Here is a 27,691-nt window from a genome sequence, read left to right on the forward strand (position 1 = left end):
ATGCTTTCTCTAAATCAATAAATACCATATGTAGATCTTCCTCATTCTCTCTATATTTCTCCATCAAACCCCTCAATAAATATATGGTTTCCATTGTAGACCAACCCGACATTAATCCAAATTGATTTTGAGAAACATTAGTATTACGCCGCAACCTACACTCAATCACTCGCTCCTATAGTTTTAAAGTATGACACATTATCTTAATTCCTCTATAATTCGTACACTCATGTGCATCACCTTTATTCTTAAACAAAGGAATTAACACACTCATTCTCCACTGATATAACATCTTTTTAGTCTTCAAAATAGTATTAAAAAGTTTAGTAAGCCAAGAAATTTCTTCATCTCCTAAGCATTTCCAAATCTCTATTAGAAAATCATCATGTCCAATAGCTTTTCCACACTTTATTTTCTTTAATTCCTCTCTAAGTTAGATTTTACTAATATACTGATAAAAATAAAAATCTTTATTTTTTTTAGGATGCTAAAGTCACTAAAGTCAATTGTATTTTCACTTTCTTCATTAAAAAGTTTAGCAAAATATCTCATCCACCTTTATTAAATATCATATTCTAAGAAAAGTACTTTTTGATCTTCATCCTTAATACACTTCACTTAAACTAAATCATTACTACTCCTATCTCTTTATTTGTATAACTTATACATATATCTTTCTCTCTCCTTACCATCTAGTCTATTATGTAAATCATTAAAAGCTAAGCTCTTTGCATTGCAAATATCATTCTTAGTTTCCTTAGGAGCTTCTTCATAGCTTTCCCAATTATAAGAATTTTGACATCTAAAGCAATTTTTATAACAAATCTTATTATTTTTTTTATCTTTTCTTTCACATTAGGATTCCACCACCAACTATTTTTACTATTAGGTGCTTTTCCCTTCAAAACTCCAACATATTTTTTGTAATATTTTTAATATCACTAGCCACATTTTCCCACTTAACATTAGCATCCTCATGCACAGAAAAAATCTTAAGATCTAAAATCTTACTCTAAAAATGAATTTTATTAATATTCTTTAAATGCCCCCATCTATTCTTAGAAAATCATTTTACTTTATTTTTTATTTTCTACCAATTTATCTTAAAGTCTAAACTAATAATAAATGTTAGGTACATAAATTTTCACTCTGAATAACTTTATACTTATTGCAATCTATATGATCTAATTTTCTTATAAAATAATCAATATACATTTTACAATATCCATTTTTATAAGTGATAAGATTTTAATCTGTTTTCTTAAATTAGGTATTAGCTATTAAGAAATCATAAGCTAAAGAAAAATCTAATATGCTCTTACCACCTTCATTTGTCGTTCCAAACCCATGGCCACCATGAATAATTTTAAAATCATCTACCTCTCTACAACCATGTCCATTTAAATCTCCTCCAATAAAAACTCTTTCTTTAAGAGGTATCTTTTGTATTAAATCTTCTAAATCATTCCAAAATTTTTATTTTGAACCCATATCCAGACCTATTTAAGGGAGCATAAGCACTTAAAATATTAACAATCTTAGCATCAATAAAAACCTTGAAAGCTATAATTATATCTCTAACTATGTTTATTTTTATAACATTGTCCTTCAAACTCTTATATATAATCACACCTACACTATTTTTAGTATGTTTTAACCCTGAATACCATAGTTTATATCCTAAACTATCAATTTCCTTAGCCTTCTCTCCAACCCATTTAGTTTCCTGAATGCTCAAAATATTTATTTTCCTATGAAACATAATATCTATTAGTTCCATTAGTTTTCTTATAAGGGAGCCTATATTCCAAGTTCCTATCCTAATTTTAGTTTCATGTACTAGCTTCTTTGCCCACATCAATCCTTGATATGGAAACCCTTGCCTATTTAACACTACATCCTGGTGTCGGAGCTGTGGCCCTTGCATAATTGCTGCTGTATTCAGGCCATACAACGCATCGCTTCTTAGAGATGCTATAGAATTAATAAAAAAATTTAAAGGAAAAATTTGGACCATTTCTTTATTTATGTGTGTCATTCTTGTATAGGGGTCATGCTAATCTTCTCTATATTATTCCAATTTTATTGGATGTCTCTAAAAAGATGATTCTAAAGGCTATTCAAAAAAATATTCAAAAAATTTGGGCTTGCAGGTACTCACTCCTTTGAACAATCCTTTCTTCAACAAATCTATAAATGAAGCCTCTTTAGCTTGAGCTAGCCTCATATGCCACAATATAGTGGCATAAGAAGAAATATCGACCACAATAATCAATAATCATTATTCTACCGTTAATATAGTAAAAGTGGTGATGATGAACTCCTTTCAAAAAAACAAATGCTCCATAAAATATCTTCAGAGTTCATGCCTCAATAACTACCTTATAGCCCTTAGTTTCTAAGGCCCAAACATAAAGAAAATTCTTCATGATATTTGAAATGTATATCACATCAGTTAGCTCTTACATAATACCATAATGTATTTTAATAAAGGTGCTCCCTACACTAATAGTATGATGGACTTGATCATTTTTTATAGTTACTACACTATAATCAAGTTTCCTATAGGGATATAACCCCTCTTGAGTAGGACAAATGTGATAGGTAGCACTAGCATCAATAATTTAGCATGAGCTGTTTATGTGCAAACTATGAGAAATTATAGATAGTCATACATGATAATTATCATCACACTTGTGCACACTAAGGTTTTCCTTTACCTCAGAGGAAATTCTCTTTCCCTTCTCCTTGAACTTTGGGTAATCTTTATTCTAATGATTAGTCTCTAAATAGAATGCACACTGATTCATTCAAAGGACATGTCCATGAGACTTTCCCCACTTAATTTTGATGTCTCTGTAAACTTTTTTAATCCTCTTCTTCTCTGATCTTCCTTGTTGGAGTATGAGAGTGTCACAAATCCATCTTGGCATATTTCTTGTCCTTATAATCGAACTCATTATTCAACAATTTTGTAGTAACCTCACCATTATTGTAGACCACCTTCCCATGAATGAGTTGCATTGTAAAGTTTTCATACTCATATAGGACTGAGTTTAATAAGGAGTGTCTTATTTTCATCTACAATCTCCTCCTTTAGATTTAACATATATGCCAACAACTTTGTGAAATCATATGAGTGTTCATCCCCATGAATCATTTGAAATATATAGAGTTAACATTTTTTATAGAGATATTCTCAAGGCTATTTGTTTGAAAATTTTTCTTCCACAGTTTCTCAATAGATGTATCCATCATCACCCCATACTTGATCTTCTAAGATAAACAATTTTTTATTAACCCACATGCATTATGGTTCATCTTTAGCCAATCACTTTTAGATGTCACTTCAAAATGTTCATCGCCAACAAGAAATTCCTCTAGGTTCAAAAAGCATTGCAAAAGTTTCACCTCACAGCACCACATGCCAAAATTTCCTTTACAGTCTGATTTTATCACATCAATCTTAACAAGATGTGCAATTTATACATGTAAAAAATGGGTTATTTTATGTGTTATGTTTTCAATAAAAATATGTTATTTTACTTATATTGATAAAAAATATATAAAAAATACATAAAATTCTCCTTTAATATAGCGTGGTGGCATCAAAATAAATAATGTAATAGTGCCATCAATTAAATGGTTGGAGAAATAGAACATCATTATTGCAGCACTAATTTCTCCAGAGAGTAGCACTGTAGTGGTCAAATATCAACTTTGAGGCATTAAGTTTTTAGTTGTCCAGCTCGAGTACATCATAATCCATAACGCCTCAGTGCCCAAATTGGCCTCTTAGCATTGCAGTATCTGAAAGTTATTAGCACCACAAAATAGCAATTATAACTTCCCAAGGAAATAATATATCAGTGAGGTGACCTGACTGTTAACCAAGTAACTGATCCAGTTTAGCAAGTGTTGGTGTGGCACTAAAAAAGCAAGGCATCATTGTTAGTTAATTTATTTGGTGAAACAATGTTGGACTTTCTAGCTTCGTAGAGCTAGACACTTATTTGTGTTTTCTTATAAATAATCATTATGTTAGGTTTGTAGGATAAAATTTTAGTCTAATTTAGAGCTCTTCTCTAAAACTCTCTTAGCGTGACAACTAAGGGAATTTAGAGAAGTACTTGATACCATCATTAGAGTGTTTGAGATATATTTTTGGAAATAAATTTATAAGTTAAGTGGAGTGTGGAGGAGAACCATTGAACCCTTTTGGCAATAATTATCTGTTGTATTTTCTTTCTATCATGCTATCAATGAAAATGAGTTTACATCTATTCTAGTCCATATTTTGCTAAATTATCTTATTTTGGATTGATGGTGTAAGTATCATATGTAGCACTAATGAAATATCTTATTCCTTAAATGATTAAAATGACATTTTCACTATTATAATATGTTTATTTAATGCATATAGTGGCCATGTGTGTTTTTAAAATTAGGTGTAATTTGGGTCCTCGACGAAGGTAACCAAATATAACTAGGAATATTTAATTAATATTCATCATGCTTAGGTATATGGTATGAAATTTAATAAATTCTTATGGAGATGATATAACTATAAGAAGTCGATAGGCATCCTTTGCTCCTACAAGCTTAACAGAGATTTAAGGATGTATATGCTCTAAATAGCATGACAATTAAAAGTGATTCATTAGTATATAAATGTTATTTACATTCATTAATCAAAAATATTACATCCATATAATGTATTGATTATCTTTATCTAATTTTATGTAAGTATTTAAATCTCCATAATATTTATTTTTATTGAGTATGATAATTATTATAATTTAAGTAAATAGTACTAGTGTTTACAAGTGAACATATCTTCCTCGTAGGATTGATACTCTACTCTATTACTATATTACTTGATTTAGAATGTATACTTACAAATATTAAGTGAGAATTTTATAATTTTAATGTATCAAAGAATACCTAAGCAATGCTTGAGATTGATGGAGGCCTAATTCATTTCACAATTCTATTGATTAGTCCGTAGCCCCATCAAGGTTTTGGTGCCATTAACTATATTATTGAATTAAATGCATAATTAGACCTATATGCTTTTTTCTTTTATTTTTTTTTTATTTTGATTATTTATGTATTTTTTGGTGCAAACTTTATAGCCTTAGAAAGTAATTATTATCATTTGAACATAAAATTAGGAAAACAAAAATATCTTAAAAATGGTTGAACCTAAGTTAGATCAAAATCTATCTAAACCTCTTAAGGATTATACAAACCCTTTAGTAGATGGAGTTCATCAATGCATAAATATACCTACAATCCAAGCTAATAATTTTGAATTAAAATCAGCTATCATTCAAAAGGTTCAAAACTCTCAATTAAGGGGAACATCTGTAGAAGACCCCAATTTGCATTTAGCCAATTTGTTAGAGATTTGTTTAACATTTTAGTACAATGGTGTTAGCGATGATGCTATTAGACTTAGATTATTTTCCTTTCATCTAAGAGATAAAGCTAAAAATGGTTGAATACTTTATCCCCTAGCTTTATAACCACTTGGAATGAATTGGTTCATAAGTTTCTCGCTAAATATTTTCCACCTTCAAGAACTACCAAAATTACAAATCACATAACTTCTTAAACTCAGTTTGAAGAAGAATCCATTTATAAGAGTTGAGAAAGATTTAATGAAATGCTTAGAAAAATTGTCCCGTCATGCATTATCGATAGGTTTATGATTCAAATATTTTATAATGGATTAGTAGGTTCACTTAGATCCATAGTTGATGCTTTAGCTAGAGGATCATTAATAACTAAGCCATTTGAGGAAGCTTATGATTTAATATAAAGAATAACTACTAATAGTTTCCAGTGGCCTATTGATAGGGTAAAACCTAAAAAAGTATTTGGAATTTATGAATCAGATACTTTTTTTAATTTTAATTACAAAACTTGTTGTGATTTCTAAAAAATTCAATACCATAGGATTAAACTCTATAATAGGAATTGAGATATCAAGAGACCAAAATTTAATTGATGATAATAATATGCAAGGGATTGAACACATTAATGTAATTACAAGACAAAATAATCCTTATTCAAATACATATAATCCAGGTAAGAGTAATCATCCTAATTTTAATTGGTCAAGTAATATGGGTGATAGTAATCAATGGAATGATGAGTAGATTAATTAAGGAGTAACTTGGATCACATCTCAACAACCTACTATTTATCTTAGATTTCCAAATCCTTCAGGATTTAGTCAAAGCAATCAATTTGGAAATAAGAAAAGCAAGATGTAGTTATGTAGTTAGGAACTATACTACAAATTAAGTTTTTTCGATTAAAGTTTTTGAAACTCAACTAAATTACCTTACAATTTAATCAACTGGAGACCACTAGGATCTTGATTTAGTAATACTAATATAAATCCTAATAAAAAATAAAAATATTTTATTGGAAGTCAATCGAAGAATATAAATAATTTACCCAACTAATTTGAAAAAATCTAAGCAAGTCTAGCTGAAGACTATAAACTTAATGATATATGGGAGGAAACTCATATTTAGGTTTAGTTAGTTATTAAGTCTGGCTAAAGACTATAAACATAGTGCGTGAAGGGATGCTAACCAATTTATAGTTAAATGTATTAGGTATGGTTATTTAGTTTATTTAAAAAAAAATTTGGAGATGTTGTAGCGTTGTAATGCCACTATCACTACAAGTAAATTGCTTGTTACTGGCTGACAAAATTTGTCTGTAATAATGGAAATCTGACACAAACTTCTTTTTTTTTTTTGGTGAATATATAGTAAAAATTCATTCAATGGTAATTCGTGTGACAGAAAGTTTAGTCCAGTAAAAAAATTATGTCAAAAATATTTTTGGCAGACTTACTAGCAGAATTTTGGGGAAAAACCAAAAACTAAAATGTCATTCTCGTGGTTGGATTTTTGGTGTTTTATCCATTGGAATTTATGGTAAAAAGTTTGCACCAAAAAATTCTTTTGGATAATCTGCCATATGATTTTATTTGATCGATACTAATAAAAAAATCTTGTGGATAATACAACAATATTAACGGCGGAACATTTTTTGTTGGAACATCGATACAATTTTGAACTATAATTATTTTGGACTGATAATCCACTAGAAACCTATAGCAAAAATTAAAAAATTGCCTTCTCTCTAAGGGAAATGGTTTATATAAGACAACTTTCATAGAAATATTGCAAAATTATGTTAATTCAACCATAAACATCTACATAAACATCATAATGATCACCAAACATTGAAAAAAAACACATATAAATATAAACATACATTCCAAATTAATTGATTAGTCACCAAATAGCTCAAAATGAAATTTAAAGTTTGTTCATTTAAAACTATATTAATATTCAAAATAAATAACTACAGATGTCCAGAAATAAGAACACAACATCTACTTAGAATTAATCTCCACCTCTCCTAAAGCTGTTTGCCTTCCCCTAAACTTCTCCCTCATTTTTGTAGTTCATCCAACACCTGAATTTATTTCATCTAAATTTGCATCTACATATGCTCTTACTAGTCAGCTTGAGATTTACTACCATGCTCTATCCCAATTGTATGGGTAGCAACATGTTGGTTATATAATAACTCCTAGGTACTTACTAAGAAGCTAGAGCCACCAGATATATGCCACTCATATAGGTAGGCTTATGAGCCTAAACCTTAAACCTTACCATGCTGTATTCCTCTTACCATATGTCACCAAGTGAGGTAGTAAGAATATTTTTTATGATACCCTAGAAGAATCCGCACATGCTCCTTCCCAGCTCTCTCTAAGTTGTGTATACTCATCCTATAAAATTTAATAAAAGATTAAGTAATTTACACATGTCATCAAAATTATTAAAATTACATACTTAAATAGGCTCTCTTTGCTCAATCATCAACTCATTGATGGTCCTTTCACTACATGTTGGTATGACTAAGCAATTCAAATAATAGTCGATTCTCTACCCAGCACCACTTTTTGTAATAGACATAGATTAGTATTCATATCTAAGTAAATTATTAAAATCATTAAAAAAATTTACCAAGCATCTCCTCTGCTTACTATGTGGAACTGAGCCTCAAATATGAAGGAAATTGCCCAAGCCCCAATATCAGAAGCTTTGCTATGTCTATTTTGGTCACTCCTCCATGTATGATCTGGGCTACCCCAAGCAATGGTCAACTCAGGCCATACACTTTCACTGATCTAGAGTGTCGCTTCTCTGCTTTATAATGTCTATAAACATATCTCACATGCAATTCAACCCAAGCTTCTAAAAAATTCTTTCTAATTTTATAATTATGCTAGAAAACTAATAGAAATCTTTTTACATTTAAAAACATACAACATTGAATATATATTTTTGTTAGCTTGAGTAACAAAATATAATATAAAATATATTTGTATAATAATTAACCTCAAACTCTCTAAACCACATGTCTTACACTTCTTTCGAGACCTTTAAAAAAATATAAGGAGCATCATACCTGCTTCGTATTATGTACCATATTTTATATGTCAGCTATTTTAACGGTGAAACTTGCATAAAATATGTTTGGTGAGAAATAAAATTATTTTATTTTAGTTACATTTTAATAATGTAATAAGTACTTATGTATCACTTTTATGTTTAATTAATATGTGGTTCTGTCATCTGCTCTGCTATAACTGGGGTGGAAGGTTAACCTGTAGAGAGTTGAGGGGGTGGGAGGAGACAGTATGGAAAGACATTTGGGGAGGGGGGGGCCTCCATGGGATGGTGGAGGTGCGTAGTAAGGGTAAAAGGGAGTACTATGCATGATGTCTGGTGAAGGGAAGTATGGGTATGGTGAGTAGAACAACGAGCTATTGGCTTTAGGAGTATGTAAAGATGGGTTAGGCTAACTCTGAGTGGCGGACTGAGTTGAAGATGTCCCATCAGTATGTACAAACCTACTCTGTGGGCCACCACTCATCTTCTTGTTGTGCATATCAAAAATATTTTTGATTAATGCTCTATGATGCTCATCACCTTATGCCATCTACAACAAAAATTAACAAATATTAGTAATATAAACTATAACAAGAATTTAATATAAAATAACATAATAATTAAATAAATAAAGTAGAATAATAATTAAAAAAACTAACTACTACCATGATGTTTAAATAAATCATAATATTAATATAAATTTTAAGTCATAATTGATTGTCAAAAATCATGTTTCTTTTGTTTACTCCTTATTTGTCGATTCACTTTCATATGATGAAATATCTGCACTACTATAAGATTCCTCATGATCTTTCTCTATGTTTAAATCTACTTCCTCTAATTTTAACTCACTCACATTAGTTATAATTTTATTTTCCACATTATTAGTAAGATCTTTTAAGTTTGACATAAACTCTTCTTGATGTGTTAGAGGTATTAATGTGGTTTTCTCAATTACTCTTTTAGGTTTGGTCTTCATAACTATGAGCCAATCCTATTTGCTTCTTAACCTACTTAGATAGTTAGTAAAATAAACTTGACTTGCCTGGCTAAAAATAATGAATGGATCAAATTTTACATATCTCCTGCCCCATTTTACTTATGTTGTACCATACAGTATATGTATTTTTATACCTCTATTATATATTGGATCAAACTAGTCGTAATGAATTAGATACACATTATTCGTGTGACTGGTATTTCTTATAATACCCTATAGTACTCAAATTATCAACTGTGTGGGTGTTCCCTCTTACACAAACACCATCATTATTTATTTTCCTACCTTCACTCAAAGATTTGTTTTGGAATTTATAGCCGTTAGCCAAAAAAATATTAGCAAACATTTCACTAATCTATTTGGTCATCAAGCTAGATTCAATAAACCATGATACAATAAATCATTGCCTTCAATGTGCACCTAACTGTTAGATCCAATATATTATTATCATATTTATTATAACCAATGTTAATTAATTAAGATAAATTAATAAAAAAATAATAGTCAAAATATATGCCTTATTTTTGAACCAATTAGGGAATTCTGTTTCCACTAATTTTTAGACTTCTACTAGTACTAATATACTTAAACCATTAATGAAGCTCCTGCAAAATTTAGGGTTTTTAAGAAATTATGAGTAGTAAATGCATGAATAAGCTAAGTCATACTTCTTTGAGATATGGCTCAACTTCATTATAGTTAAGTAATACATACAATAAGGTAGTTCTCATCTTCTTATCAGTCAAATAGCTCACGGTGCTAGCACCTATCAGTTCTACACATCTGTGAAATATAAAAAAATTTGAGGATTTATATATATCTACATAACCCATATTTTGAGGTGCAGCACTCCAACTTAATTGTGATGCTGTGTTAAAGTAATACGAGCTAAATTTGTTTGTCTCATACAATAAATATGCTTCACAAATTTAGCCTTCAGGATATTCTTTACTATTAATAATCTTCTTAAGTTTATTTAAATATCTCTCGGAAGGATAAATCTAAGGATATTAAAGAGGTCCACCTATTGTAGCCTCATATGGTAAATACATGGGTTTATACTCCATACCCTAAACCCTAAACCCTAAACTAGAGAAAATATCTTCTCGTGTTTACATAGAACGAAAGGGATATGCTCCTCCATAAAAATCAAGTTCTCCGCGTTTACTTTTGAAGAGCATAAATTTTTGAAGAAGATACTTAGCTTGATTAAGGGCTTTAAAATTTGATATGGAAAAAAAGTAGTGGCAGTTGGTAGTAGACATTATATGAAGATACGAAAGTCATGACTTTTCAGTCCAAACAATCTCCTATATCTTATATTAACACATTTACTTAGGTTGGAAGAACTTCTATTAGGTTCCCATAGAATTCTTCAGCCATTCACAAACTACTCGTCTCTACTCTAAAGTCAAGGTGAAAAGAGTTTTTTATTTAATAAGTTTTCCATCTTCACCATCCTTCAACTCTCAAATTTTCCTCCTATAAATCTCCTTTAAGTCCATCCTTGCTTTTATATTGTCTTTAGATTTATGTTTGATATTAATGACAATATTGAATATGTTATCTCAAATAATTTTTTCTATATGCTTCATGTCCAAGTTATCTTATTAGATTTGTCCTCTAATATGGCAATGACCAAAATATACTTTTCTTGGTCCAATTTTGGTTGACACCATACACTAGTAATTTGTAATAAGCTAATATTGGAGAATCAACTATTATGGGCAAGAAACTTACTCTTTCAAATATTTATTCACTATTTAATATAGAAGGATGCTCGACATCACTATTTTATTTTTAGTAAAGGCATCCTTTTTTGCCTGAAAATATGACCTATAGGTAAGAACATGTAGGACAATCGAACCAAGAATTCTTGCCTCCATGCTTTAAAGTGAATGACTTTGTATATTCCATACAATATGTACAAGCAAACGTTTAGGAAGTATTCTAACCTAAGAGCATACCATACACAAGAAAGTCACCAATTATCTAAAGTAATGTTGTCCTCATTATAATATTTTTTAGTAGAAATATAATATGTAATTACTCCCTCTTCCCATGATAAACTTAAATATTCAATTAATGGTTGTAAGAATACATAAATCTTTACTTTTGGATTATGTGGCCTTAGAATGATAAGTGTTAGAAATATATAAGGAGTAGTCATATACAAGTATTGGGAAAGATTGTAAGGGGTGAGTATTACGGACCAGCAAGAGTAAGTTGATGCAAACTGGCGAAGGTGGGATGTGTATGATCAAAGTATTTCCAAGCCTTTGCTTCTAATAGATGTGTAATAACACCTTGTGTTATGTGTTCATTATGCCATCTCATACGTGCTACAAATCTCATGGATGCATATATCTGTTGTAATCTAGGAATTATTAGTAAGCAAAACATCTTACTGACTGGTACTTCCTTCAGCTTTCTTTTCATCTCATACTTTAGTTTAAATCTCGGTGTATTAATATAATGGTATGCAATCTCTAATTATTTTTCTTTATAGTATAACATACATCCATTGACATAATAATCTTTCTTTGTGTATGTCAAAACAAGTTTGGAAGCCAACTTCTTTGTTTGATATAAATCCATTAGAATTATGTTATCTGTCGGGTTAGTTTTGTTAAGTAGTCCAATAAATTTATTAAAATATTCACGAGGGATATTATATTCTACTTTGAAACTTAACATCTTCATAGTAACAAATAACTTTGAGTGAGCAGTGCACTGCTTACATATTGATTGTTGGGCAGCATGCAATAAATCATAAAAATTATATCCCCCTTATTTGATAACACTTTTGTATATTATTAAATTAAGCTCTAGTTGTATCATATACTAAGTCCTCAAGATCTAGTCATATATTTTCTTCCTCAACTATATTAGAACTTGTAGATTGGCTGCATCAAGAATTAAAATGTGGCTCATAATAACCATAAGAAGTCTAATACTAATATTCTGGCATGAACCCTTTATAATATAGATCACAAATACATCATCTAGGCTTAGATGCACTTGATTTTTATGTTTAGAACATGGGCACTAAAACTTTCCATCTGAGATAAAGCTGGGTAGTTGACAGGCTCTTTAAATGAAAAAATTCACCCCATTAACAAACTCATCTGTTAACATCTTTCATCCTTCCTCTAATTAGTTATACACCTTTCTTAAAATAAGTGAAATCTAATTCCTGTACTTTTTTAATGCCAATTTTTCTTTAAGTTTGAGGGATACATTTCTATCACACAATAGGCATAATGCATTCCTCCACTTCAACCATCCAATAAGAATTCTACTAATAATATCCCCATTTTTTTCACCATTTTATTTGAGCTTTATGATCTATTTAACACATAAGTTTATGCTTCTCTTTTAATGACTAACTTTATGCACTATAAATAATTTCATGTCTCACCACCATCTTATAGAAGTTTTCTATATGTTTGAGGGATACTTTTCTATCACACATTAGGCATGTTGCATTCATCTACTTCAACAATCCAACTTATTCTACTAATAATAACCCTATTTTTTTTCATCTTCACTTTGACTAAAAGATTTGAGAAATCTACAACATTCACTCATTCTAATGACTTGATCACCCGATATCACAATCAATCTATTATTGCAAATCTTTTTTGAGAACATCCATAAGCAAAGAAAATGTAATGTATGACTTTCAGCAGAGGATTGATGGAGGTGTCGACAAAGAATAATAGTGGAGAGGCATGTCTTACGGAGGAGTTAATGATTGAGGCATCAGCAATAAGCACAAGTTGTCGATGGAGGCACATTATCATATGATGGCGTACGGAGTTGACGGAGATGACAGAGGTTACAGAGGTGAGTGCTAGAGCAAGAATGAATGAAATGAGAAAGCTATTACCATAGGAAGGGAGATAGGTCTCTTTCTATCAGTAATTCTAATGGATAATCTATCAGTGAATATTTTGGCAAAAATTCTATTATATACATTGAATGATTAGATCACTTCTTTAATTGACTACTAATAGAACTAAAATTATATTTAGTGTTTACCTCTATACTATATTTTAGGCTGATCCAAAAGAATCTTACTTGACTGCTATTAAGAGAATCCTTACATATATCTTAGGAACCCAAAATATAAGAATCTAATATACTAGGAATAACACTTCCATTGAAATCATAGGATATTTTGATTTAAACTTTGTAGGATGTAGTGTTGATAGGAAAAGTACTTTTAAAACCTGCCAATTCATAGGGTAATCTTTAGTCTCTTGGTCTAGTATAAAGTAGAACTTAGTAACCTTGTCCACTACTGAAGTAGAATACATAGCCCTAGGAAGTTATATGGCACAATTCCTTTGGTTAAAGATAAAAATAATGGATTTAGGACTACCTATAGGCACCATTCCAATCATGTGTGATAACAGTAGTGATATATGTATTTCAAAGAATCTAATCCAACACTCCATGACAGAACACATAGACATAAGGCACTATTTCAATAGGGACCATGTCACCAAAGGAGAAATAGAGCTACATCATATAGCCACTGAAAATGAACTTGCAAATATATTTACAAAACTACTAGATTTTTCAACCTATAGGCATAAGGCACTATTTCATTAAGGACCAGATTAAGTGTCATATATATTCATGCTTTAAACTGGATGCTTTGAAAATCTAAAATCTGAATGTTGTGTTTTTATTTTTTATTTTTTCTTTCAATATTTATGATTTTGCTTATATTCATGTGTTTGTTTAAAAAAACTTTTAAAATTTAAGAATTTGATCACTACTCACTTCAGTAGTAGATTTTTTCTTTATATGGAAATCTTATAATATTTTTATAATATTATGTAAGCAGTGATTGACTTCTCTAAAATAGTTAAAGGAAGAAAAATTTGCGGTTATCCATCTTCCTCTAACTCCATTAATGGTGTAATTTCTTCTGAATCAAAATCTATTTCAAATATGAAATTAGACACTAAAATAGAGATCTGCTTCATCTTCCTACTGTCCTTTATCTCATATGAATATTTTGCAAGCCAATGAATCTCTTTTAAAATTTTCTTAATCAAGTTATTTATTTACATCATATTGATTTGGATTTTCTTTGTGGTTTACTCTTCCTCATATAAGAGAGTGAGTTTTTTTATCTATTATATTTGGAAGATAATCTCACAACTAAGATGTCTCTTTCTTTAAAGATTTAAAAATAAAGCAAGTTTGCAAAAATAAAAGAGGAACAAAATGTTCTTAAATTGAGAAGATGCACAATATCTACCAAATAATTATAAGATGCACAAGATGTATAAAAAATCAAAAGATGTGCAAAGTGTGCCTAAAACTGATAAAGAGGCACAAAATGAGCACGCAATAAGTCAGCTTCTCTTTCCTTCAAATCTTTAAATCATAGAAGAATCCAAGTGCCAATTAATATCTTCTGTAACTTGAATTTGAAAATTATGATTCCTAATTCGTCTCTTTGCTAATCTATTTTTTATATATATTTCTAAAAGAAGTTTACAAAGGTCACATTTTCTCCCTAATTTTTTTTCTAAACTTGATTTAAAAAAAAAAAAGACTTTAGCCTATTAAGGAGCTTGAGCTAGGATTAACAAATTTGAATCTCTAGCCTTTCTAGTTTTAAGCATTGTCAATGCATATCTAGTTGAGTATTTCTATTAGGTAGATTTATAATTTGCTGAAATTGAGCAATTAAAAAAAATTGTGTTTAGTGTGTTATTTCTCTTTTACCTTAATTATTTGATTTTTTAATTTTTATTATTTGATATTTTTCTTTGTGGAGCTTTTTTGATCATCACTTAACCATTTTTGAATTTTGTTCATATCATATTATATGATCAAATTCATGCAGCATAACTTTTAAAAAATACCAAATCTTTGATCAAAACACATCTAACAGCTAATTTTAATCAATCATTGGTGATCATGCTGCACAAGTTTTTACTTCATACTATATGATACATGTGGTTGTAGATGTTGAATGACTTGAATTCAGTCGGTATGATATTAAATATCATATCATACATTATGAACACATGTTTGTACATTATGATCCAATTAGTTAACAATCATTCAAACTGACTCCTCTGGACGAGCACCTTCTCTATAATAATTTAGTATGATTATAAATGTACTGTATGATGAGACTGGCTTTTGACTGGATCAGATTGGACAAACTGATTGGATTTGATTATGCAGCATTATCCCATGATCATATTGTATGATCTATTCATTTTCTATTTAAATAAAGGGATTTCAATGGTTTTCCTTACTCAATCCATTTCAATTCTCTTCCCTTCTCTCTTGAGCCCTTAATATATAAAATGCCTAAAGGAAAGCATTCTCATGAACTAGTTGGTAGTTCCTCCCGACGTCCTATAGATCCAAGATTCCCTGAGCCTGTTGATGAAGAGGCCTATTATAAGTACAAAGATGCTAGCATCACTCCCTCGAAAATCATCAAACAAGGAGATCGAAACTTTCAAGTACTCCCACTCTTTTCTTACAACACTCTCACCTTTATTCTCACTCTTGTATACCCTTTTAATTCTGAATTACTTTGGTATAGTGGTTTGATCAATGGGAGGTTTGCTTTGACTTGTACCTAGAAGTGCAGTACCAGCAATATGAAAATGATTTACCACTCTTTGATCACTATGTAGCCCAACAAAAATAGTAGCATGATCAGGACATGGCTTGGATCAGAAATCAGTTTGCCTCACTCCACCAGTAGTTCCAGCCACCACCACCCCCACCACTACCTGATCAAGTTCCCTCTTTATTTTAGCTTATTTTGATTTATGATTGTTGTTTACTCATGTAGTTCTTTTTATTTTTAGTTTCCTTTTTTGTTGTTCTTTCCTCCTTTTTGTGGCATCAAAAGAGGGATTACCATTTTGTTGGTAGATTATATTTTGTTCTCATATGTTTAATTCCATGTTTGTCACTTTAAAAAGTCTAACACCTCCCCTATTATTGAAAGAATCTACTTAGTAAGGGAGAGCTTAGGAAATAACAAAGAACTTTTGAAACATAAACCAACATTATTTGCCATCATAAAAAAGGGGGAGATTGTTGCAAATCTAAACCCAAATCTTATGATTTTGATGATAACAAATATTTTTGGATTTCTTACTATACTATCTCATGAAAATTAAGTTTATTGCATATTTATTTTTCCTTGCTCACTATCATTAGGTCCACTATTCACCTGAAACTTCGATCAGCTCAAGATTGAGTGGACTAGGGCTAAAGTCTAAATTGTTAGTCTTTATATACTTTTCATCTTTCTTAACTGAATCATGTATTTTGGTGGATCCTTAAGCTGAGTAATCTTACACAGATACACTCAAGGGCTTAGTTAGTGAGTTAGGAAGAAGATGAGTTTTTTGAACTAATCATACTATATGATTTACATAGTACTAAATGATTAGTTAACTAGAAAAATAAATAGTAAGGGAACTTTTATTAATTAAGATTTATTACACTAATCATATTGGATGATCCTTATCATATAGGATGATCAATTATAATCATGAAATAGCCACCAATCAAAATTTAGGCAATATTATAAAATTTTAATATTTTTTGTAATCGTACTGTATGATGCTCATCATAATGTACAATATAAGACAATCAGACATAAATTGATCTTATGATTAGGGAATAAAAATTATTAATTTGTCCGATCAAAACATACAGGATGATTGGTGACGATCGTATTGTACGACCTGAGAAATATTTGGGCTCCTAATTTATCCTCTCATAATACAAGATGAAATACCATAGTTTTTCCAACTAATCACACAGGATGATCCACTAATTTTGTACTGTTCAAATTGAGCAATGCTTGGGATAATAATTTATCATTTCCTATCATATTAGACAATCACTATAAACTCTTGAACTGATCATATAGGACCATGAAATACAAACTATCTAAAAAGGCTACTTTGTACTAATCATAATTGATGATTGTAGCATCGTTTTAGATAATCTTAAACACCAGAATTGAAATTAGGTATTGTTGAGATGCTTTCTATGTGAACTCTCACATGGTCTTATTTTGGCTGTTGAGTGTCTTAATTGGGAACATAGAGGAGTTTAAGAGTACTTTTGGAGATAAGAGAGGGAGAGCTTTTAGTAAGGCATAGTTATGAGAGATTCACAAGGTTACTCAAAGTAAGGTTCTTGCATGTCTTCTTCAATCTTCTACCTTGATTATTTGATGGATTCAGGGAGACATTATATAGCACAAGGCCATAGTTCTCTAGCATCACCTAGACGGTGAAAATGATTCAAGGTACTTTACATTCTCCTGAAAGGATAAGAAGCTTTGAGGAATGCTTCCTTCACCTACAGGGTGTGAAAAGCTTTCAGTTCTCTGCCACACCGAGTTGGTGAAAGTGATTTTGTAAAGGCTTCTCAGCTCTGCTTAAAAGGAGAGGCAATAGTTTTGTGCAATAATTAGAGTGGAGGTTTCTAGGGAGTGGACGTAGGTCAGGTTGGACCAAACCACTATAAATTCTATTATGAAAGTTATTATTATTTTATGCACTTTTTTTTTCTCGTTTAACTATGGTTGAAAATTCTAATCTTCTTATTAGTGTGAAATTAATTTTCTTATGCATCAACAGATAACTTATTTTTTAAATATTAAACAAGTTATAAAAATATTTTATTTTTATTAAATAAAATTTAAAACTACCAATTTATACCTCACTCCCTGGTTATCCTCGGGCTGGTTCTTTAAGGTTCAACAACCTTCACAAACTTTCACTTAGGCCAAAGAAGACAATATCTAGATTTTTAAGAGTTTGGGGAACTACTGATTCAACTAAAAATTCATCGTTTTTGGTGACATTATTTTTTGGCAATGGTCCATCGCAAATTCATCAAAAAAGTTTTTGATGGAAAAAAATCTAACATAATTTCTTTTCAAATGTAGGATATACCTGCAAACTTTTTTTAATATAACATTTACCAGAAATTATTGGTCCACCTCAGTCCTCACCTTTCCTTCAAAAAACTTTAACCATTATAAATCAAGTATAATACACATGTGATCCATGAAAATTATTATATCTTCTATTCATTACTTATTCACTTTCTTTCGTTGGTTAATATACTAAATAATTCAACTTTCTTAAATTGTATTATTTCATCATTTGTACTAATATGGAATGCTTAATTAAAATATTCATTAACTAAGGAGGCTAATCAGCCATTTTGCATGAATATTAACATGCCCCAAAATAAATAAATTAGTAAATAAATAAAAATTAGCAAATCGGAAAAACTTAAGATTTTACTTGTTTGGAATTTTATATTATACTTCCTCATGTTTCACGTGTAAGCTTTTTTATATTATAAAAAATCAGTTGAAAATTAAAATCTCATATATGAATAATTGGTTTATCTTGATGTGAATATGATGAGAGGGGCTATAGATTGAGCTCAAAATGGAGACTATCTTTGGTGATGAAATTCATCTATCACAAGAGGATGGATGTTTAAGAAGGTGATCAAGATCAAGTGGCATCAGAATGGTTGACGATGGTGCACCAATAAGACATAAAATATAAGGATGGTGCAATAGGGACCTAACAAGAGCCAAAGTTGCAAAACTAGATAGAATATGCAAAATTATGACAACTAGGGGCACAAGTGCATAACTAGAGTTGGACATGTTTAATAAAATAAAAAAAATTTGAGTTATTCATGATCTGTAGCTCTACTAGGGTTTCACTGAGGTAACTCGTTACCCTCAACATTGCTTCTTCAGTCTACCTTTGAGCTCAGGGAAGTTCTTTTTTTTTCCTTTTTTTTGTCCTTTGTTTTTATGGATCGACCTTTGGCAGGTAAAGGTTTTTAATTTCCTTTTTTTTTTTTTTGAGGGGCTTCACCATCTATGGCAAATAACTCTTTCTTTTGATCCTAGTTTTTTGGGGGGTAAGCATAATTCAAAATAACTGAAGGATTTGTTGGCCAACTCTTCCTTGTCCTCTATTTTTCTGGACCTAAAAGATTGTACCCATCATGATTTTCTTTCTATTTTGACCACAAAGGAGGAGATCTAGGTCTTAGCTGTTTCCTTCATGTTCTAGCTAGTTTAACTTTTTTTTGGTCGTAGACTTCCTTTGGATGGAATCTGAATTTCTTTCTTTTACTTGAAACTCTCAGGTAAATGTTTTGCAATTCTCTTGAATCCTTGGCATGTTTTGATTAAATTATCCAATGATTTATATTATAGCAAAAAATTTTATGTGGGTTTACATTATGTTAACAACTATTTCATGATGTTCTAATGAGTGATTTTTTTTCTTTTTAAGGGCTTTGTAAATGCATTGTCCCTGACAAATTTGAATGTTTTTATTCACATCCTCATTTGAGGAAAGCTAAAATTCAAAGAGATAATTATGGAATTAGAGATATTACTGAGGGGAAAGGTGGTGTTTCCCCTGTCGCTCCTAATGCTCAATATAAATCAAATATTTTTGTTGTTTAGGAAAATTCAGATCGGTTAAATCTAGTGTTGGGCATTCTAGCTCCATTGGCTGTTAACATGCTAGGTCATTCTAATGTTAATGATACTCGATATTTTAAGGGTAATATTTATAATCATGGTTTGTTAATTTCCTCGGAGGTTGCCTTGTGCAACTCCTCTTCGACAGATTATAATATTAATTTCTTTACTAATTCAATTATGGAAGCTATTGTTGATGAGCCTTTGGGGGGTTTTGATGTTTTTAACTTTGTTTTGATTATTCCTATTCTTATTATCTTTCTTATTAAGATGACCCTATGAATAATGTGGTTGGGATCTATTAGGGAGTTTAGTAGTTTGTTAAGGACCATCATGCACTTTTTGGGTCAAATCCAACTGTTCATTCAATTTCCATTTTGAATGATGGGGATTTTTACGTGGATGATGTGGATATGGATTATCTGGATACTCATGATCTGGTAGAACTCAATAACATTATAATTTGCAAATATGGTTAAATATTGTTTTTATTGCCTGGGTTATTAGATAAGCATAAAGAACATAAAAGAATGACAAACTATATCTAATTATTTTTATTGCCTGAGTTATTAGAGCTAATGCTTCTTCTATAAATGCATCCATTATTTAATTTTTTGTCTTTTATCTTTTGGAGTGCTCTACTCCCTCGTTTGCATTTTGAGTTTGTGGTGTTTGGTGTTGCTCTTGTTGTGGTTCATTGTTTGTGTTGGCTTGATTATTGGGTTTTTGTTGGTTTTGTTATTTTTAGTTGCCATTGTTGTCTACTTATTATTCTTTCTTTAAAAAGAGGGAAATTAGGCTATTTAAGAGCGGAGCGGGTGATCTTTATGGAGAAGCGATTCTTGGCAATTTTTGAGGATCTTTTCCATCCGGTGGTTCTTCGTTGGCCTGATATGGATGACGGAGCACCTTGGTACGGCTTTGGCATCCCAAATTTTCAATTAGCTAAATGTGTTTTGTGCAGAGAAGTGATGTTGATGAAGATTTGTTTGGTAGAGGTTCTCCTTTGGATCGATGATTTTGGTGTATCTACTGATTTGAAATCATTTTTTGTTGTTTTTGGCATGTCGACGGAACTCCGTTGGTTTGGTTTGGCTTCCGATTGTGTGGGATGTGGTTATCCTACTATTATTAATTCTTGATTGAATTTTTTGATATTTCAATTCTAAAGGTGCTTTTGGAGGAGTTTTTGTGTTGGTTCATCGTTATCTATAACATTTATTGGAACAAATTTTGTGTTGGGGCAAAATTTGTTAATATGTGTGATAATTGAAGTTCGGGTTTGTTTTGGTTTATGGATTTTCTTGATTCCATAATTGGTTTAAACGTGTTCTAGATGGGTCATCATTTTATGTTTATGAGATGGTTGATGTATGGATGTTTGGATTGTAAAGGTGGTCCTTTCTATTTTAAAGAACCGGTTTCATTTGGATTCTTGAAGATTGTTGGAGTCAATAAAGTCCTGTTGATTAATTTGATACCATCGGTTGTGGACAAACACAATTTTGGTATGAATGTGCTGGTTATGCAGCTATTTGGAAGTAGTTATTTGGTAATGCTGAAGTTACTTCTTTGATCTATGAGGATCAAGTCTTGTTTGAGGTTGTTTCTTGGCCTATTGATGTTGGAGCTGAAATTACTAAACGACAAGAGGGGGGTGAATTGTAAAAGTCTTTTTCTTAATAAAATTAACCGTAAACAATAGTTCTAATTTTTTTATTGTTTTTGAAATTTTAAAACAAAGATTTATGCAATTTTACTTTCACAAAATTTCACATGCAATAGATATGACAAATTTAAAATGCAAGCAAAAAGTAAACAACGATAAGGAAAGAACACACCAAGAATTTTATAGTGGTTCGGTCAAAATATGACCTACGTCCACTCCCCGGAGTCCTCCACTCCGGGATTTTCACTATCAAAATAGTTCTCCTTTTGCCCCCCTCGGCAAGGCGGAGAAGCCTGTACAAACCTCCCTTTCACCAACCCAACCTTAACCCTACCCGTTTGGGGTCTTGGTTGACCCTAACCCAAAATTTTTGGGTCGAGTTCGAGTCGGGTTTTCGGATTGTGTCAAATATTGACAGCCCTAGCCTTAAACAGTTAGTTGGAGGCCTAAGCTATCAACCAACAAGCTAAAGTCAAGTTGCATGAATGTTTGTATTACACTATCATATTGCTTTCTAACCAAGCATGGGTATGAGGATGGAAATAAACCCAAACTCTGGAACTTATTTATACAAAAGTTTATTTGATTCACTTGTTATTAGACAATTTCATCCAAGGGCTAAGCTACTTTTTAAATATAGAATTCCTTGCATTAAGTACTAGTTTGATTGTTTCCCTGGGATAAATATCTAAGGTTACAATCTAACAATAGATGATTTCTTGTTGCTTTTACAGATTTAAAACCATGAGACTATAAATGAAATAACTATTGAAATGGTAACTAATTTCACATGTTTAGATCCGGTCTGAGAAAGATAACTCACTAAATTTCAACATTCATGTCCTCTTGCATGTGTTTGTGCATTGATAAGAGAATAATCGTTAAGTCCAAATTACCTATTATGATATTTGTGCTTTTAACTCTTACAATTTTTGTAGGAAATAGGTGAAAAATCATAAAAATTTAACCAACGCCATAGCTCACAGACTCAACACCATAACTTAATCTAATGCCACAGTGCTAAAGCTAGCGCTATCCAAGAAGTGTCGCAGTGCCAAATCGCCCAGCTATATGGTAGGAGATTGTTGAAACAATGAACTAATGCAATAAATGGTGAACCGACGTGCCAGTCCAACAACCCTACAGTGCCACCAAGCTAGTGTCACGACACTAGCTAGTTTGGCTATTTTATAAAAGCACAAATGGTAACCTTAGTGTTCATGTAAAGAGGTGTGCACATTGTGGAGTTGTGTGTGTGTGATATAGTGTAAGGGTTTGTTTCTAAGGGAGAGAGTGGCTCTTGTATACTTATTTGGTATGTTATATTAGTGTACATCAAAGTGGAGAGGTGCAAAGGAGTTTATACCTTGGATCGGGGTCATTTCTAACCTTCCTTTTATTATTTATATTTTATTTTATAGTTTACAACTTGTTATTTTCTTAAGTGAAATAAAATATTTGTGTTGTTTAAAATCATCTCTATGTGTGGCTAAACTTTTATTCTGAATCTATGACTATTTAGAAGCTATGTATTGAATAGAGTAGGTTGAATCTTTGAAGTATTCATGAAGCTTTTAAACCTTCATTTAGTTTATGTTTAGGCCTAATATAAACTTAAAACCTAATGTGATCTAGAGCCTCGACGTAGGAGTAGAAGAATAATTAGGGGTTTTTAAATGTAATATTGTCATAACATAGAATATAGTGGTTAGGATTATGAAATATTAAGGAGATAACAGAACTTTAGTAAAGAGGAATCATAGCTAATACACCAATAAACTCGACAAAGACAAAGAGTACTTATATTCTAATTCATGATAGGTGTAAAATACATATTATTTTATATTTTTATTTTCAGTGAAAACTTGTTTTAGTTATTTTTTTGTAGGAAAACTAAAGAATGGCAAAAAAATTATAAATATTCAATAGTGTAACGACGTCCGATGAAATAACACCACAACGCTTACTTTAATATCACTGAGGCGCTCAATTTTTGATATGGTGGCAGCGAGTTCTCTATTTGTAACCACTACTGTGGCAACACAAATAACACCATAGCATTGCCAGCGCTGCGATTCAAAATTTAACTTGGTAATGTCAGACACTATGCTTTTAATTTCCATGGCGCCACAATTTCTCACGCCTCGATGCCATTTTGCACTCGGGCACCGCAACGCTCAAATGTCCGTAGAGCCGCCGTGATGCAGTTGTTTTTAAGGGATATGTTCTATCAATGAAGAGGCATGACTATTTACTAAATAATTGATCCACATCAGCAAAGGCACTAGTTCACTTCAAGGGCGTTGTAGTGCCATTATTCAAGTGTCGCAGTGCCAGTTTCCTATTAATGTTTTTTTTAATAAATAGTTGTGATGTTATGTTTATAAGGAAATTCAATTACTTGTATAAATTTAGTACTTTTTAGAGTATTTCTCTAGTTCCCTCTTAGAATAAAATCTAAATGAGACTAAGCTTAGTTAAAGGGTGAAAAAAAGTATAGAAGATACTACTTTGATCCTTTTGGGTGATAACACTCTCTTATATTTTTCATTATAACATGACTATAGTGAAAATGAGTTTGTTAGTTATTTATTCTATGTCTAGCTAATTCTCTTTTTTTTTTGAATTAATGATATGAAGTGCATGAAAAAGTATTAATGAAGATACTTGTTTTATAACTATTAAAAATGTTTTTAATATTATCTCATTCTTTATTTAATACAAATAATGGTCATATGTGTAGTTAAAATATAGTGTGATATATAGCCATAATGGATGAATACAAGAACAACTAGGAATATTGAGATAGGATGTTTGCATGCCTAAATATAGGATATAAAATATTCTAGGTTTTTGAGGAGATAATATAATTGTAGGAGGCCAGTAGACATCATTTTCACCCTTATAAGCTTGGCAGAGATCTATGGATATATATGTTCTAAATCACATTATCTTGAAAAGTTTTATTAGGAAAGATATACAATTTATGCTCATCAATTGAAAACACTTTTATTAAATGTTGTATCAAATATTTTGTTCTTTTATTCAAAGATAGAATCTCCAAAAATATTATTTTTATTTTAGTAGGATAATTATTATATTTAGAGTAAATAGTAATAGTTTGTTGCAAGTAAAATATATTTTCTGGTGGATTCGACACTCTACTCTATTATTTAATTACTTGATTCAGCATATATACTTGTGTATATTAAGTGAGATTTATTATTATTTATATCAAAAAAATTTAAGCATTATTTAAGGGTGATGGAGCTCTAGATCTTTATACAATTCAAAAGTTCACTTCATAGTCCCCATCAAGTTTTTGGCGTAGTTATCGAGAAAGTATTCTTCTTTTTACAAATTTTAATAATAATGTTAAATTAATTACATAGTTAGACCTACTTGTATCTTTTATTTTACTTGTTGATTGTATATTCATGGTTGTATACTTTTAGACAAAGAAAGAAACTTTTATTGTTTGACGCTGCTCTGAAACAGTGAAGTCCCTACTCGGCCATAGGTTTGTCGGTAGGATAAAGCGGAAACTCAACAATCACCCGACCATAGATCTGTCGATGAAGTGAAGAGGAAAGAGAGGACCCTCGCTCAGTCATAGGCCCCGAAATAGCAAGGTTCCTACCTGGCCATAGGTATATCGGTAGGATAAAGTAAAAACTCAACAACCAACTAACAAGAAAAAGAAAACATGGGGAATGAAGATGTGGTGAAGTGTACATATGTATATATAAATTACGGTGCATGTGCGATTTTGACATCAGAGGCATGTGTTGAATCACTTCCTCTTATGTTACTTTTTCCCTTTGAATTCCTGTGTGTGATTATGAGAGCGTGAGTGCAAAATGGGGAAAGTTTTCTATTTTATGTCATGAGAGGCGGCAAGGGTGCTCTCTTTTCTCTTCACTTCACCGACAGATTGATGCTTGGGTGATCGTTGAGTTTTCGCTTTATCCTACCGACAAACCTATGGTCGGGTAGGGACCTCGCTGTTTCGTGGCCTGTGGCGAGGTAAGGATGCTTCCTTTCCTTTTCACTGATAGACCTATGGTCATATGACTATTTATTTCCACTTTATCCTACCGACAGACCTATGATCGGGCAGGGACCTCATTGTTTTGTGGTCTAAGGCCGGGTGAGGGTGCGTCCTTTCCTTTTCATCGACAAACATATGGTCTAGTGATTTTTTTCTTTTCGCTTTATCCTAACGAAATACCTATGGCTGGATAGGGACCTCGTTATTTCGTGGCCTATGGCCTAGCGGGGGTGCTTTCTTTCCTCTTCACTTCACTGTCAAACTCACGGTTGAGTGTTCCTTTCCTCTTCACATCACTGTGGGCTTGTGCGCTTGGTGGTTGTCGACTTCTTGAGTGGTTGTTGAGTCTTTCTTTCCCTTCCTTTATGCCATATTTTCAGTTAGGTTGTTAAGTTTCCTTGGCTCATTTTCTTGCTATTCTAATTCAGTCAAGTGAGTATAGAGTCATCCTTGTTAGTCATTTCAATTTGGTCATGCGAATATTGGATTTCTTTTTTCCTTTTGTCCCATCGTGGTCGCCAAAAACCTGTGGACCTCCGAAAGGACACCACTATGGTAGCAAAGTGCAGAGGGTATATGATTGCATCACCATGGGGGATAGAAACGATTGCAAGCCTCCACGCTCTTATTAAACGGGCCAATGGGAGGGCAAATTTGATCGTAAATATAACTAACCATTGAGGATAGCGGCTCTCACCAACGCATCTCGATGGGTAGTAATATATACGACCTAATCAAAATAACAGATTTTTCACACCCGGTACATCAGCTCGAGTGGAGTTTATTTGATGGTGGAGTTCCATTTTCCATGAGCGCAAGCCCCCGTGATTAATTACATCTCAAGCCTGAGGCTTAAGAAAACTCTCGATTAAGGTTTCAATATTATTCTTCCCGAAAAGGAGGATTGGAACACAAAGGGAGACTTGGAAGTTCCTATTCAAAGGGAAAGAATGGCTCAAATTAATCCAATTAAATTTAAATAAAATGATGATTCGAATCATAACAAACTTGACACGGCTAAGGTGGACTAATCGGGCTTAATCAAACACGGTCAAGTCTAATTTGACTCAATACGAGCTAATTTGAGCTCGAATTGGACTTGACGGGAATCGATTTTGAGGGAACTCGAACAAAAATCTAGGTCAAACACCCTTTCAAAAATTTAAAAAAACTAAAAAGTTAGTGAAGATAGCTAAATCTATATTAGATCAAAATCAATCTAGACCTCTTAGGGGTTATACTAACCCTTTAATAAACAGAGTTCATTGGAGTATTAATAGACATATAATCCATGCTAATAATTTTGAATTATAACTTGTTATAATTTAAATGGTTCAAATTTTCCAGTATTGGAGAACTTCTACTGAATATTTTAATCTATACTTAGCTGGTTTTTTAGAAATTTATGTAACATTTAAGTATAATAGTGATTGAATTCTTTACCCTTATGCTTTATAATCACTTGGAATAAGTTAGCTCATAAGTTTCTTGCTAAGTATTTCTCACCTGTGAAGATTGCTAAACTTAAAAATAATATCACTTCTTTTACTCAGTTTGAAGAAGAATCAATTTATGTGAGTCAAGAGAGATTTAAAGAAATGCTTAGGAAATGCCCTCATCATGCTTTACTTAATTGGTCAGTTATTTAACTATTTAATAATATATTAGTAGGATCCCTTAGGGCAATAATAGATGCTGCAGGTGGAGGATCATTAATGCCTAATTCGTTTGAGAAAGCATATGAATTAATAAAGAAAATTGCTACTAATAATTTACAGTGGTCTACTGATAGGATAAATCTTAAGAGAATAGCAAGAGTATATGAATTTGATGCTTTGTCAATTTTTAACTGCACAAGTTGCATCAATTTTTAAAAAATTAGATAACTTGAAAGTTAAAATCAGGATAACTGAGGATAATAATATCAATATAT

General features: G+C 31.4%; 2 non-coding genes across 2 annotated transcripts; both read right to left on the minus strand.

The window, feature by feature from the left end:
* Window positions 1–2,002: 2,002 nt before the first annotated feature.
* Window positions 2,003–2,105, minus strand: LOC114579466. Its single transcript, XR_003700466.1, has one exon. It is a non-coding gene; the product is annotated as a U6 spliceosomal RNA (small nuclear RNA).
* A 25,173-nt stretch (window positions 2,106–27,278) lies between these two features.
* LOC114579467 lies at window positions 27,279–27,385 on the minus strand. The gene has a single exon (XR_003700467.1). It is a non-coding gene; the product is annotated as a small nucleolar RNA R71 (small nucleolar RNA).
* Window positions 27,386–27,691: the final 306 nt, after the last annotated feature.

The sequence above is a fragment of the Dendrobium catenatum genome, unplaced genomic scaffold (assembly GCF_001605985.2).
Source record: "Dendrobium catenatum unplaced genomic scaffold, ASM160598v2 fragScaff_scaffold_402, whole genome shotgun sequence".
Classification (NCBI taxonomy): domain Eukaryota; kingdom Viridiplantae; phylum Streptophyta; class Magnoliopsida; order Asparagales; family Orchidaceae; genus Dendrobium; species Dendrobium catenatum.